This window comes from Salvelinus sp. IW2-2015, unplaced genomic scaffold (genome assembly GCF_002910315.2).
Source record: "Salvelinus sp. IW2-2015 unplaced genomic scaffold, ASM291031v2 Un_scaffold1283, whole genome shotgun sequence".
NCBI lineage: Eukaryota > Metazoa > Chordata > Actinopteri > Salmoniformes > Salmonidae > Salvelinus > Salvelinus sp. IW2-2015.
Window position 1 is genome coordinate 221785 of NW_019942817.1, and position 13134 is coordinate 234918.

At 44.5% G+C, this 13134-nt stretch overlaps 1 pseudogene; it reads right to left on the bottom strand.

Moving 5' to 3' along the window:
• Positions 1-11: 11 nt before the first annotated feature.
• Positions 12-13134, bottom strand: part of LOC112070310 (serine/threonine-protein kinase MARK1-like) — a 40263-nt pseudogene continuing 27140 nt past the window's right edge.

Below are 13134 nucleotides of genomic sequence, written 5' to 3' on the forward strand. Positions count from 1 at the left end.
TTTTATACCTGTACATGTGGAAAAAGTAGCTTTGCAGTCTGTTCTTCCAACCCCCTTTAAATGGTAGTTTAGCAATGGAACTGAAATTTTGCGAGCCATTGATACAAATGTTTTCATATTATTGCAATGGTCAGTTCTCACCTCTCGTTATTAACAACAATTTTGGAATACAGGGGGTTTGCCTTGGGGAGGGAAAATGGAAGTATATTTTCTCTATGTGTCGTTTCACCAAGCAATACGGCAGTAGCCTCAAATAGCAGTAAACTCAATATTGCGGCTGACTCACTTGGGGCGCCCGCAAACTCAAGGAACACCAGGATTATGTCCTCTGCCCCCTCCATTTACAATGTCGTATGTTAATTCTCTTTAGTTTGTTTAGTCTTCCCAAAAGTCACTTTTCACAGCTTGAGCTCGTTAGCCACTTTGGACGCGATATTCTTGAAGGCGATGGAGGTGCCTGAGATCCGCTTGAAGCGCACACCGTTGAGTGAGAGGCGTGGCAGCTTGCACACCTCCATCTCCCATTGGACCAGGCTGTCCTGGCGGGCGTCGCCGTGCACGCAGAAGAGCATGAAGCGCTCGCGCTGCTCGTAGTCGCAGTTGTTGGCGTCCAGGACCTTCCGGATCTCGCGCATCATGTCGCCGGGCTCCATGGACGAGGTGGTCTTCATGCTCCAGGTGAAGCGCAGTGAACGGGGTTTGGAGTCCCGGGAACCGTCCTCCTTGGGTTCCCCTGATGCGCTCCTGGAGAGGAACAGAACACAGACAATAGTGTTAATTGAATAGGAGATAAGTAGGTAGACGCAAAACCAAAAAAGTTGGTGAGGTGCTGACCCAATTATTATTATTTTTAAACATTTTCTTTTAAAGAGTCATGCGCCTCGGAGTATATAGAGTGTGCGTCAAAGGGCAAAATGTAACACAGAACTTGTATAACCCATGTGTTTGAGACCCCATTGTAAAACGGACAACTGAATGACAGTTAAATATATATTATTCAAAAGATTACGCACCGTGTAACACACACTCAGAACAGACACTTCTAGACAGCTTAAACACACATATGGCCCACCAAGGTCTAGCAAGAGCATGGTATTCAGGGTCACGCCACTTAGGCACAAAAAGCGCAAACACCCCCGCTGTGTGACAGAGGGCATGGGGACAAAGTACACACATAACACAACACGGCAACAAAGAACAGCACAACAAGAGTGAACCGGTGACATTCTCTTTGGATCCTGAGACTAGTAGTGACCCTCATTGACATGCCATGCTTTCATTTCGAGGTTGTTGTTACTTTTTCTGCGGGCGGCTGTGTCGATGCCTCACCTTGGCGGGTCTGTACTGCCACTGGCCTCTCCTTCAACTGTGGCCCTTTGGGAAGCAATCAGAGTTCAGAGTTCAACAGAGCAGTAGAAGGGGTCGTCAGTGTACACACAGACGATGGGATGTGTGAACGTGAAAAGGAAGAGGGTGGGATGGCGTCAAACCTATGAACCCACACGGCCACGCGACTCAACTCGTTCTGGGGAGGCAACTGGCGAGGACTGCCCAAAAAAACAACATGACACGTATATTGGCAAGCGAGCTAAAAACGGAGGATGATACAATGTGGAAATCATGTGAACGGAGAGAGAGATGGATGATAGAAGTCATCTACAGTACACAACACTCAAACCAAAAGGACGAAACAAGAAGAAGTCAGAGAGTGAGTGCAGGGGTCTGCAAACTCCCAAGGCATCACAGGCAAGGCATCTCGGGAGCCTCAATCTCACTCTGTTAGTGGTGCAGGGTCAGATAGGGGGGTGGATAATGCGGAGCGGTGTAGTGCCCCGCCACAGTGGATTTTGGGTGGGGAGGAGTTAGGGAAGGGGGGGCTGGCACCAGGGCATGAATGATTGCATGTCATTGAAGAGGGCTTGGAATTGCGATGAAGAGAGGGTGTGGAGGTGAGTCATTGTGGGGGGGTGTAGACATGGTAACCATTCTGTGTGCTCCTACCTCTGGCCAGCCCTGAAAGACATAGTTCTAAATTTAAACAAACAAACAATTAAAGTAGTAATTTTCAAATAAAATTGTTAATTTTTTTTGTGTGACTAACTATGGATGGAAATGGAAAGACAGAAAAGGGTGTTGTGGGAAATGTTGTTCAATGACTTTCTCATAACATGGCAGACATGTACGATCAAATGGTGATGGGTCCACTGTGTCAGCAAATCGATCCCAATTTTTCATTAAGAAATGATGTGCTTAAATACACGTTAGATATGCTTTTCAGCAATAACCCTAATTTCACTATGGGCCGATTGAAGGCACTAAGAACCAACTAGTTCATACTGGTTGGTTGATAACCAGTTCATACCTACTACACATGGAAAGTCTGATTGACAATTGCGCTCAACAAACTAGAAGAACAAAAACAAAACATTTCATCTTAAATAAAATTGATTGCACATTGATTGCTACAGTAGCATACGATGAGTGTATAGAACCTTTCAGTTATGCAGCCAGGCTGCAGTGTGATAGGTTAGTTTGTCATGACCTAAGGGTGGAGCCCCAGGCTGGTGATGAAAAGCAGGCTCATTTTACCCAGTGTCCTTGACTGACTGCAGCACGGTCACAGATACTGCAGACTCCGCACTCTCTCTCTCTGTGTGTGTGTGTGTGTGTGTGTGTGTGTGCGTAAGAGAGAGCGACTGCATGCATTTATGTACGCGTGTCTGTGCCTTTGCGTGTGGTCCTGCAAGTGTGTGAGCATATCTTTAAGCAGCCCACGTCTCTCTCAGACCAGAGACTGCTCACCGCAGGCTCACCTAGGGGAATAGGGCCTGGACACGACATCTGTGGGCTTAGCGCTCCGGGGTTAAGTTTACCCTAGGAACAGATCTATGATCAGCTTTCCCTCCCCCCAATCCTAACCTCAACCATTAAGTGGGAAATGCTAAACTGACCCAAGATCAGTGCCTAAGGTCAACTTCACCTGATGCAGGACTGAGAGAAAGAGGAACCCAACCACACACTATTATCCCTCTCCACGCTCAAAGCAGCCTTGTGCCTTACATGGTACCCGAGTAAAGAACTAGATATATTGACTAGTACAAAATGCGCAGCTGTTACTTTCAATATCAGATGCAAACGCCGGGTAAATATGGCCCGAAGGAAGGGAAACATGAGACATGATATGTAGCACGGTTGGGGTCAATTCCATTTCAATTCGGGAACTAAATTGTAATTGCAGTTTACTTGCTGAATTGAAATAGACTTGACCATAGTCCTGCAGTTGAGTATTGTAAATATCAGACCTGATTAAAATACATTGTCAGATACTTTTAAATAATGGAGATGTGCCCGATACAATGGAACCTATAGAATGGGACCAAAATTGCCAACTCTGCTCAGCCTTGCACGCAGTTGTGGATAAATCAAGCACACCGAAAATACTTCAGGGTAGGCCATATGACTATTTGTCCCAGGTTTGGCAAACATATCGGTATGGTGCATTTTCCGCCCGTTTCCACTGACCTGCGGACAAACTTGGAGGTGATCTTGCTGATGATGCCCGTGGAGGTGCCCCTGCGCGCCTGGGACAGAGCCCCTGTGTCGTGGGAGAGTGTGGGCGAGGCGGGCGGACCGTTGTAGGTGGCCGAGCGGCGGTCGCGAAGTTGGGCCCCGTGGAAGGTGGAGCGGCTGGAGGAGCCGCGGGGGAAGCGAGTGCGGTCCGGCGGCGTGGCGGCCGTGCTGCTGCTGATGCTGTGCGCCGACGGCGAGGCCGTGGGAGGGCTGCGGAGGGAGAGGGGAAGAATAGGTGGAGAGAAAGAGGAAGTAGAAAGAAGATTATAGATTAGAAATATCACCTATTTCTTCCCTCACCTAATATCAAAACATTAGTAGTAATAGAACATTATACAAATAAAGTTACATCTCTGACTTTTAGGAAATAGTATCGTAGGGTATCGTGAAAAAACATGGACGTCCTAACAAGTCATTTCTCACAGTTCCTCAACCCTCCATTGTCTTATACCCTTGCTCAACTCTAAATTTACCCCTACCTTTAGGCACTTAATTTGACCTACAGTGAGGGAAAAAAAGTATTTGATCCCCTGCTGATTTTGTACGTTTGCCCACTGACAAAGAATCAGTCTTTGTCAGTGATCAGTCTATAATTTTAATGGTAGGTTTATTTGAACAGTGAGAGACAGAATAACAACAAAAAAAAACAGAAAAACGCATGTCAAAAATGTTATAAATTGATTTGCATTTTAATGAGGGAAATAAGTATTTGACCCCCTCTCAATCAAAAAGATTTCTGGCTCCTAGGTGTCTTTTATACAGGTAACGAGCTGAGATTAGGAGCACACTCTTAAAGGGAGTGCTCCTAATCGCAGTTTCTTACCTGTATAAAAGACACCTGTCCACAGAAGCAATCAATCAATCAGATTTCAAACTCTCCACCATGGCCAAGACCAAAGAGCTCTCCAAGGATGTCAGGGACAAGATTGTAGACCTACACAAGGCTGGAATGGGCTACAAGACCATTGCCAAGCAGCTTGGTGAGAAGGTGACAACAGTTGGTGCGATTATTCGCAAATGGAAGAAACACAAAAGAACTGTCAAWCTCRCTCGGCCTGGGYCTCCATGCAAGATCTCACCTCGTGGAGTTGCAATGATCATGAGAACGGTGAGGAATCAGCCCAGAACTACACAGGAGGATCTTGTCAATGATCTCAAGGCAGCTGGGACCATAGTCACCAAGAAAACAATTGGTAACACACTACGCCGTGAAGGACTGAAATCCTGCAGCGTCCGCAAGGTCCCCCTGCTCAAGAAAGCACATATACATGCCCGTCTGAAGTTTAACGAACATCTGAATGATTCAGAGGACAACTGGGTGAACGTGTTGTGGTCAGATGAGACCAAAATGGAGTTCTTTGGCATCAACTCAACTTGRCGTGTTTGGAGGAGGAGGAATGCTGCCTATGACCCCAAGAAACCATCCCCACCGTCAAACATGGAGGTGGAAACATTATGCTTTGGGGGTGTTTTTCTGCTAAGGGGACAGGACAACTTCACCGCATCAAAGGGACGATGGACGGGGCCATGTACCGTCAAATCTTCCCTCAGCCAGGGTATTGAAAATGGGTCGTGGATGGGTATTCCAGCATGACAATGACCCAAAACACACGGCCAAGGCAACAAAGGAGTGGCTCAAGAAGAAGCACATTAAGGTCCTGGAGTGGCCTAGCCAGTCTCCAGACCTTAATCCCATAGAAAGTCTGTGGAGGGAGCTGAAGGTTCGAGTTGACAAACGTTAGCCTCGAAACCTTAATGACTTGGAGAAGATCTGCAGAGGAGTGGAACAAAATCCCTCCTGAGATGTGTGCAAACCTGGTGGCCAACTACAAGAAACATCTGACCTCTGTGATTGCCAACAAGTACTAAGTCATGTTTTGCACAGGGGTCAAATACTTATTTCCCTCATTAAAATGCAAATCAATTTATAACATTTTTGCCATGCGTTTTTCTGGATTTTTTGTTGATATTCTGTCTCTCACTGTTCAAATAAACCTACCATTAAAATTACAGACTGATCATTTCTTTGTCAGTGGGAAAACGTACAAAATCAGCAGGGGATCAAATACTTTTTTCCCTCACTGTATATACTAGGCGGTGTCAGAGGAAGGCCCAAAAATTGTCAAAGACTCCAGTCACCCAAGTCATAGACTGTTCTCTCTGCTACCGCACGGCAAGCGGTAACGGAGCACCAAGTCTCGGACCAAAAGGCTCCTTAACAGCTTCTACCCCCCAAGCCATAAGACTGCTGAACAACTAAACTAATCAAATGGCGACCGGTCTATTTACATTGATCTCCCCCCTTTGGTTTTACACTGCTGCTACTCGCTGTTTATTATCTATGCATAGTCACTTTAGAAATTACCTCGACTAACCTGTACATTGACTCGGTACCGGTACCCCCTGTATATAGCCTCATTATTGTTATGTAAATGTGTTGTTACCTTGTGATTTTTTTACTTTAGTTTATTTAGTAAATATCTTCTTAACTCTATTTATTGAACTGCATTGTTGGTTAAGGGCTCGTAAGTAAGCATTTCACTTTAAGGTGAAATACCTGTCGTATTCGGCGTATGTGACAAATAAAATGTGATTTGATTTTTTGATTTAGATAGGGTAGGTATTCATATAACTTGGGCCCCTTCCTATTTGGGACTTGAGCCCCTCTCACTCTATCTAGCCCCCTAGCTCACCCCTTGTACTCTGCGTTGTCGTCTATGGGAGGCAGTGGGGACTTGATGGGGTGGCCCGACGCCGACATGGACTTGACGTGACGCGGACGGGTGGAAGGGACAGCTGAGGCTGCCCCTGACGACGGCGAGGAGCCACTGGCCGAGCCTGACATCTCAGTCAGACTGAGAGAAAGACAGCGAAAGACCGAGAGCGAGAGCAGGATGGTGAGAGAAATAAGGCGAAAGAAAGGGGTAGAGAGAGGACAAGAGCAGGGAGAGGGTCAGTTCTAGAGTCACACTCCAATGCCTATGTATTTAGGGAGGTAAACATTGTCAACAGCAATCAAAGTTGCAAACGTTATCAACAGCAATCATCCCCATCGCTCTCCTCACCTGCTGTCCTTGCCATTGGGAATGGCCGTGTAGTGATCTGTGCTCGACCGCTCACACACGTACGTGTTCCTCCTGGTCATAGCGTTGCTGTTCTGTGGGTCACACACACACACGACAGACACGCACACAGACACAGCCTTCAATAACTTTTTTCACAATGTAGACTATTTCTGTTCTGACAGTCCCACAAAACAAAAACCATAATGGAAGCTAAGCATCTAGTGACTAGTTATGACAGTCTAGTCTGACGGGTTCTAAATTGCTTTGGGAACGACTAACTTTCCTGTACATTTTGGGATAGAAAACTTTGTGCCAGTCATCCCCTGCTTATTTGGAGGCAGAAACTGCTGAAACCGTAGCCCTCTGAATATGATAAAACATATCCTGCATAGTATTTTGCCCCCCAAAGGGCACTTTGATCCCTCACCCCTGAGGCGGTGGATGACTTCTTCCTCTCCTGTGCCACCAGCGGCGAGGTGGGCACGTCGGCCTTGGAACTGGCCGTGCCAAGCTTGTGGGCGGCATCGCCCTTGTCGCTCTCCACGCTGTTGGCCTGCGCCCGCTTGGTGTAGGACATAGACGGGGGGATAGAGGGCGCCACTGAGGAGCCACAGAGCAATGACATGACAGTACGGACTTTATTCTTTTTTATTTAACAAGGAAGTCCCATTGTGGTTTCCGCAGAGTTAGGGAAAATATCATTTAACTTCAGTCAATGCAGAACATTTATATAATAATGATAGTTGAACAGTTGAAACTACATTTGTATGTTTTATTGACTGGCATCCACCTAAAATTCCTACTGGTGTTAAGTAATTCAACATGTCCATTGGATGTACTATAGTAGGCCACATGTAAAGAAAGCTCTGCTTGCACGTGTCGCACACTGTTCAAGTGTAAAGGTCACGTCCTTAGGCTAATCAGTTCAACTTAAAGGGATATTTCAGGATTCTGGCAATGAAGCGCCATCTACTTTCCCAGAGTCAGATGAACTCGTTCCGTTTGAAGGAAGTTGCCATTTGTTAACTACCGTTAGCACAATGACTGGAAGTCTATAGAGCCCCACAGTGGAGGTGTCATAATACCCATAACACCAAGTAGTCAAACAGGGAAATGATTCCAATCATTTTCCCGCAATTAATTTTTAGCATAGAGAATTTTAGAAACACTTACAATAGGCTTACCCTGGCGTGACGTTTTTGATAACGATGTAAATTGCTCTCGGACAAGATGACTTATCAATACATTCCATTTACTCTCAGATTCGAAAATACTCATTAGCGTCAAAGTAGACAACATGCAAGACTACAAATCCCTGCATGCCTATGCACGTCATCTCTAGCTGACACCTTCGCTAGTAGTGTCCCCTTTGGTAGTGTCCATTTAAAACTTGCACAAGACATTTCACAGAATTGCCAATTGAAAGAAATGTAGCATTACTACATTTAGCTAAAAGATAGTTAATCCAAAGAATCTTAACTTTGCCTCATCAGTCTCGTCCAGATCACCATGGCATTTGTAGTTCTTTATGATAACCACATTAGCAGCTGATTAGAATGTCATTTTTGGGGGGGTAAATACAGGCGAATATATTGATAAAAGCCACCTTGTCCTAGAGAGATTTACACCGTTATCAAAACATTACGCCAGGGTAAGCCTACACGAAACACAGTCCTTATATTAAGTGTTTTTAAAATCCACTATGGGATAGATGAATGAAACCATTTCCTTGTTTGACCGCTAGGTTTTATGGTTATTATGACTTATACTGCGGTACTCTATGGGAACAGCTAGCATGCTATCTGTTTCTGTAGACAAGGGCTCATCAACCCTGTTCCTGGAGAGCTACCCTTCTGTAGGTTTTTTAATCCAACCCCCTGATTCAGCTCAACCAGCTAATTACAGTGCCTTCAGAAAGTATTCATACCCCTTGACCTATTCCACATGGATTAAAATATCCCCCCTACCCATCTATACACAATACCCCAAAATGACAAAGAGAAAACATGTTTTTAGAAATGTTTTCAAATGTATTGAAAATTAAATATATACAGTTGAAATCGGAAGTTTACATACACCTCAGCCAAATACATTTAAACAAAGTTTTTCACAATTCCTGACATTTAATCCTAGTAAAAATTCCCTGTTTTATGTCAGTTAGGATCACCACTTTATTTTAAGAATGTGAAATGTCAGAATAATAGTTGAGAGAATGATTTATTTCAGCTTTTATTTCTGTCATCACATTTCCCAGTGGGTCAGAAGTGTACATACACTCAATTAGTATTTGGTAGCATTGCCTTTAAATTGTTTAACTTGGGTCAAACGTTTCAGGTAGCCTTCCACAAGCTTCCCACAATTAGTTGGGTGAATTTTGGCCCATTCTTCCTGACAGAGCTGGTGTAACTGAGTCAGGTTTGAAGGCCTTCTTGCACGCGCACGCTTTTTCAGTTCTGCCCACACATTTTCTATAGGATTGAGGTCAGGGCTTTGTGATGGCCACTCCAATACCTTGACTTTGTTGTCCTTAAGCCATTTTGCCACAACTTTGGAAGTATGCTTGGGGTCATTGTCCATTTGGAAGACCCATTTGCGAACAAGCTTTAACTTCCTGACTGATGTCTTGAGATGTTGCTTCAATATATCCATATAATTTCCCTCCCTCATGATGCCATCTATTTTGTGAAGTGCACCAGTCCCTCCTGCAGCAAAGCACACCCACAACATGATGCTGCCACCCCCGTGCTACACAGATGGGATGGTGTTCTTCGGCTTGCAAGCCCCCCCCTTTTCCCTCCAAACATAACGATGGTCATTATGGCCAAACAGTTTTAGTTTTGTTTCATCAGACCAGAGGACATTTCTCCAAAAAGTACGATCTTTGTGCCCATGTGCAGTTGCAAACCGTAGTCTGGCTTTTTTAAGGTGGTTTTGGAACAGTGGATTCTTCCTTGCTGAGCGGCCTTTCAGGTTATGTCGATATAGGACTCGTTATACTGTGGATATAGATACTTTTGTACCTGTTTCCTCCAGCATCTTCACAAGGTCCTTTGCTGTTGTTCTGGGGTTGATTTGCACTTTTCACACCACAGTACGTTCATCTCTAGGAGACAGAACGCGTCTCCTTCCAGAGCGCTAAGACGGCTGCGTGGTCCCATGGTGTTTATACTTGCGTACTATTGTTTGTACAGATGAACGTGGTACCTTCAGGCATTTTGAAATTGCTCCCAAGGATGAACCAGACTTGTGGAGGTCTACAATCTTTTCCTGAGGTCTTGGCTGATTTCTTTTGATTTTCCCTTGATGTCAAGCAAAGAGGCACTGAGTTTGAAGGTAGGCCTTGAAATACATCCACAGGTACACCTCCAATTTACTCAAATGATGTCAATTAGCCTATCAGACACCTCTAAAGCCATGACATCATTTTCTGGAATTTTCCAAGCTGCTTAAAGGCACAGTCAATTTAGTGTATGTAAACTTCTGTCCCACTGGAATTGTGATACAGTGAATTATAAGTGAAATACTCTGTCTGTAAACAATTGTTGGAAAAATTACTTGTCATGCACAAAGTAGATGTCCTAACCGACTTGCCAAAACTAGTTTGTTAACAAGACATTTGTGGAGTGGTTGAAAAACAAGTTAATGACTCCAACATAAGCGTATGTAAATTTCCGACTTCAACTGTATATCTATCCTACCCTGCCTTCCTAAGGTCTTCGAAAGCAAAGTTAACAAACAGATCACCGACCATTTCGAATCCCACCGTACCTTCTCTGCTATGCAATCTGGTTTCCGAGCTGGTCATGTGTGCACCTCAGCCACGCTCAAGGTCCTAAATGATATCATAACCTCCATCGATAAGAGACAATACTGTGCAGCTGTATTCTTAGACCTGGCAAAGGCTTTCGAATCTGTCAATCACCGTATTCTTCTCGGCACATTCAACAGCCTTGGTTTCTCAAATGACTGCCTCTCCTGGTTCACCAATTACTTCTCAGACAGAGTTCAATGTGTCAAATCGGAGGGAGGGCCTGTTGTCTGGACCTCTGGCAGTCTATGGGGGTACCACAGGGTTCAATCTCTTTTTTCTGTATACATCAATGATGTCGCTCTTGCTGCTGGTGATTCTCTGATCCACCTCTACGCAGACGACACCATTCTGTATACTTCTGGCCCTTCTTTGGACACTATGTTAACTAACCTCCAGACAAGCTTCAATGCCATACAACTCTCCTTCCGTGGCCTCTAACTGCTCTTAAATGCAAGAGACTAAATGCATGCTCTTCAACCGAGCGCGGCCCGCACCCGCCCGCCCGTCTAGCATCACTACTCTGGACGGTTCTGACTTAGAATATGTGGCTCCAGGTCAGCTATAAGTCTCTGCTAGGTAAAGCCCCGCCTTATCTCAGCTCACTGGTCACCATAGTAGCATCCACCCGTAGCACGCATTCCAGCAGGTATATTTCACTGGTCACCCCCAAAGCCAATTCTTCATTTGGCCGCCTTTCCTTCCAGTTCTCTGCTGCCAATGACTGGAACGAACTGTAAAAATCACTGAAGCTGGAGATTCTTATCTCTCACACTAACTTCAAGCATCAGCTCACAGATCATTACACCTGTGCATAGCCCATCCAACTACCTCATCCCCATACTGTATTTATTTATTTTGCTCCTTTGCACCCCAGTATCTCTACTTGCACATTCATCTTCTGCACATCTATCACTCCAGTGTTTAATTGCTAAATTGTAATTATTTCGCCACTATGGCCTATTTATTGCCTTACCTCATTTACACACACTGTATATAGACTTTTTCCCTAGTGTGTTTGTTTATTCCATGTGTAACTCTGTGTTGTTGTTTGTGTCGCACTGCTTTGCTTTATCTTGGCCAGGTCGCAGTTGTAAATGAGGTCGCAGTTGGAATTTGTTCTCAACTAGCCTACTTGGTTTAATAAAGATGAAGAAAAAAAAAAGCTCTGTCAAGTTGATTGTTGATCATTGCTCGCCAGCCATTTTCAAGTCTTGCCATAGATTTTTCAAGCCGATTCAAGTCAAAACTGTAACTAGGCCACTCAGGAACGTTCAATTTCAGTCTTGGTAAGCAACTCCAGAGTATATTTGGCATTGTGTTTTAGGTCATTATCCTGCAGAAAGGTGAATTTGTCTCCCAGTGTCTGTTGTACAGCAGACTGAACCAGGTTTTCCTCTAGGATTTTGCCTGTGCTTAGCTCTATTCCTTTTTATCCTAAAAACCTGATGCAGCCACCACCATGCTTGAAAGTATGAAGAATGGTACTCATGTGTTTTCCCCAAACATAACACTTTGCATTCAAGACAAAGTTAATTTCTTTGCCACATTTCTTGCAGTTTTACTTTAGTGCAAACAGGATGCATGTTTTGGAATATTTTTATTCAGTTGAGGCTTCCTTCTTTTCACCCCGTCATTTAGGTTAGTATTGTCGGAGTAACTACAATGTTGTTGATCCATCCTCAGTTTTCACCTATCATAACCATTAAGCTCTGTAACTGTTTAAAAAAAGTCACCATTGACCTCATGGTGAAATCCCTGAGTGGTTTCCTTCCTCTCCGGCAATGGAGTTAGAAAGGACGCCTGTCTTTTTTTTTTTACTGGGTGTATTGATACGCCATCCAAAGTGTCATTAATAACTTCACCAATGCCAGTGACACACAATTTCAATTTAATACATTTTAAATTCAGGCTGTAGCAACAAAATATGGAAAAAAATCTAGGGGTGTGAATACTTTCTGAAGGCACTGCAAGGGGCACTACATTAGGGTTGGAGTGAAAACCTACAGGACAGTAGTACTCCAGGAACATGGTTGGAGAGAGCCCTGCTGTCGACTTCCAGTCATTGTGATTACGCTAGTTAGCATTGGCTCGCAAAACTAACTCTAACTTGCTTTATACTGGACACAGAGACATAAAAATGCCAAAATCCATAACTCCTTAAGCTACGATTAGCCAATATATTATAATAACTATATTTTCTGTAATAATGGTGATAAAACTCAAGTCTTGTGCCATGAGATTCAAGATGGTCGACAATGACGTCCTTACCATGGTCGCTGAAGCGCCGCTGCTTCTGGTTGGCCGATATGCTGCGTGTGACCTTGGAGTGGGCTGGCGATTGGCTGGAACTTGTTGTTGGCCTCGCTGCTGGCCGTGACCTTTGACACAGGTTGCTATTGGACAGCGACTCGCTCCCTCAAACTGTCCAATGAAAGGAGGGGGGGGGGGCATTTGAAAAACAAAGAGTCATTGCACACATTATAACGTGGTGGTCATGTAGACTTAAAGGTAGACTGCAATATGACATCAGTGGGCGAATTCCTGTTTATAGAAATCAACAAGAAAATTAGAACCTACCAAGACCGCCACTTTTGTCTCTTCCCATGCTTCAAGGGAGGGCGTAAATTGGAGATAGAAATAATGGCAGTCTTGGTGGATTAGAATTTGGTGTTGTGATGTCTGGTAAGC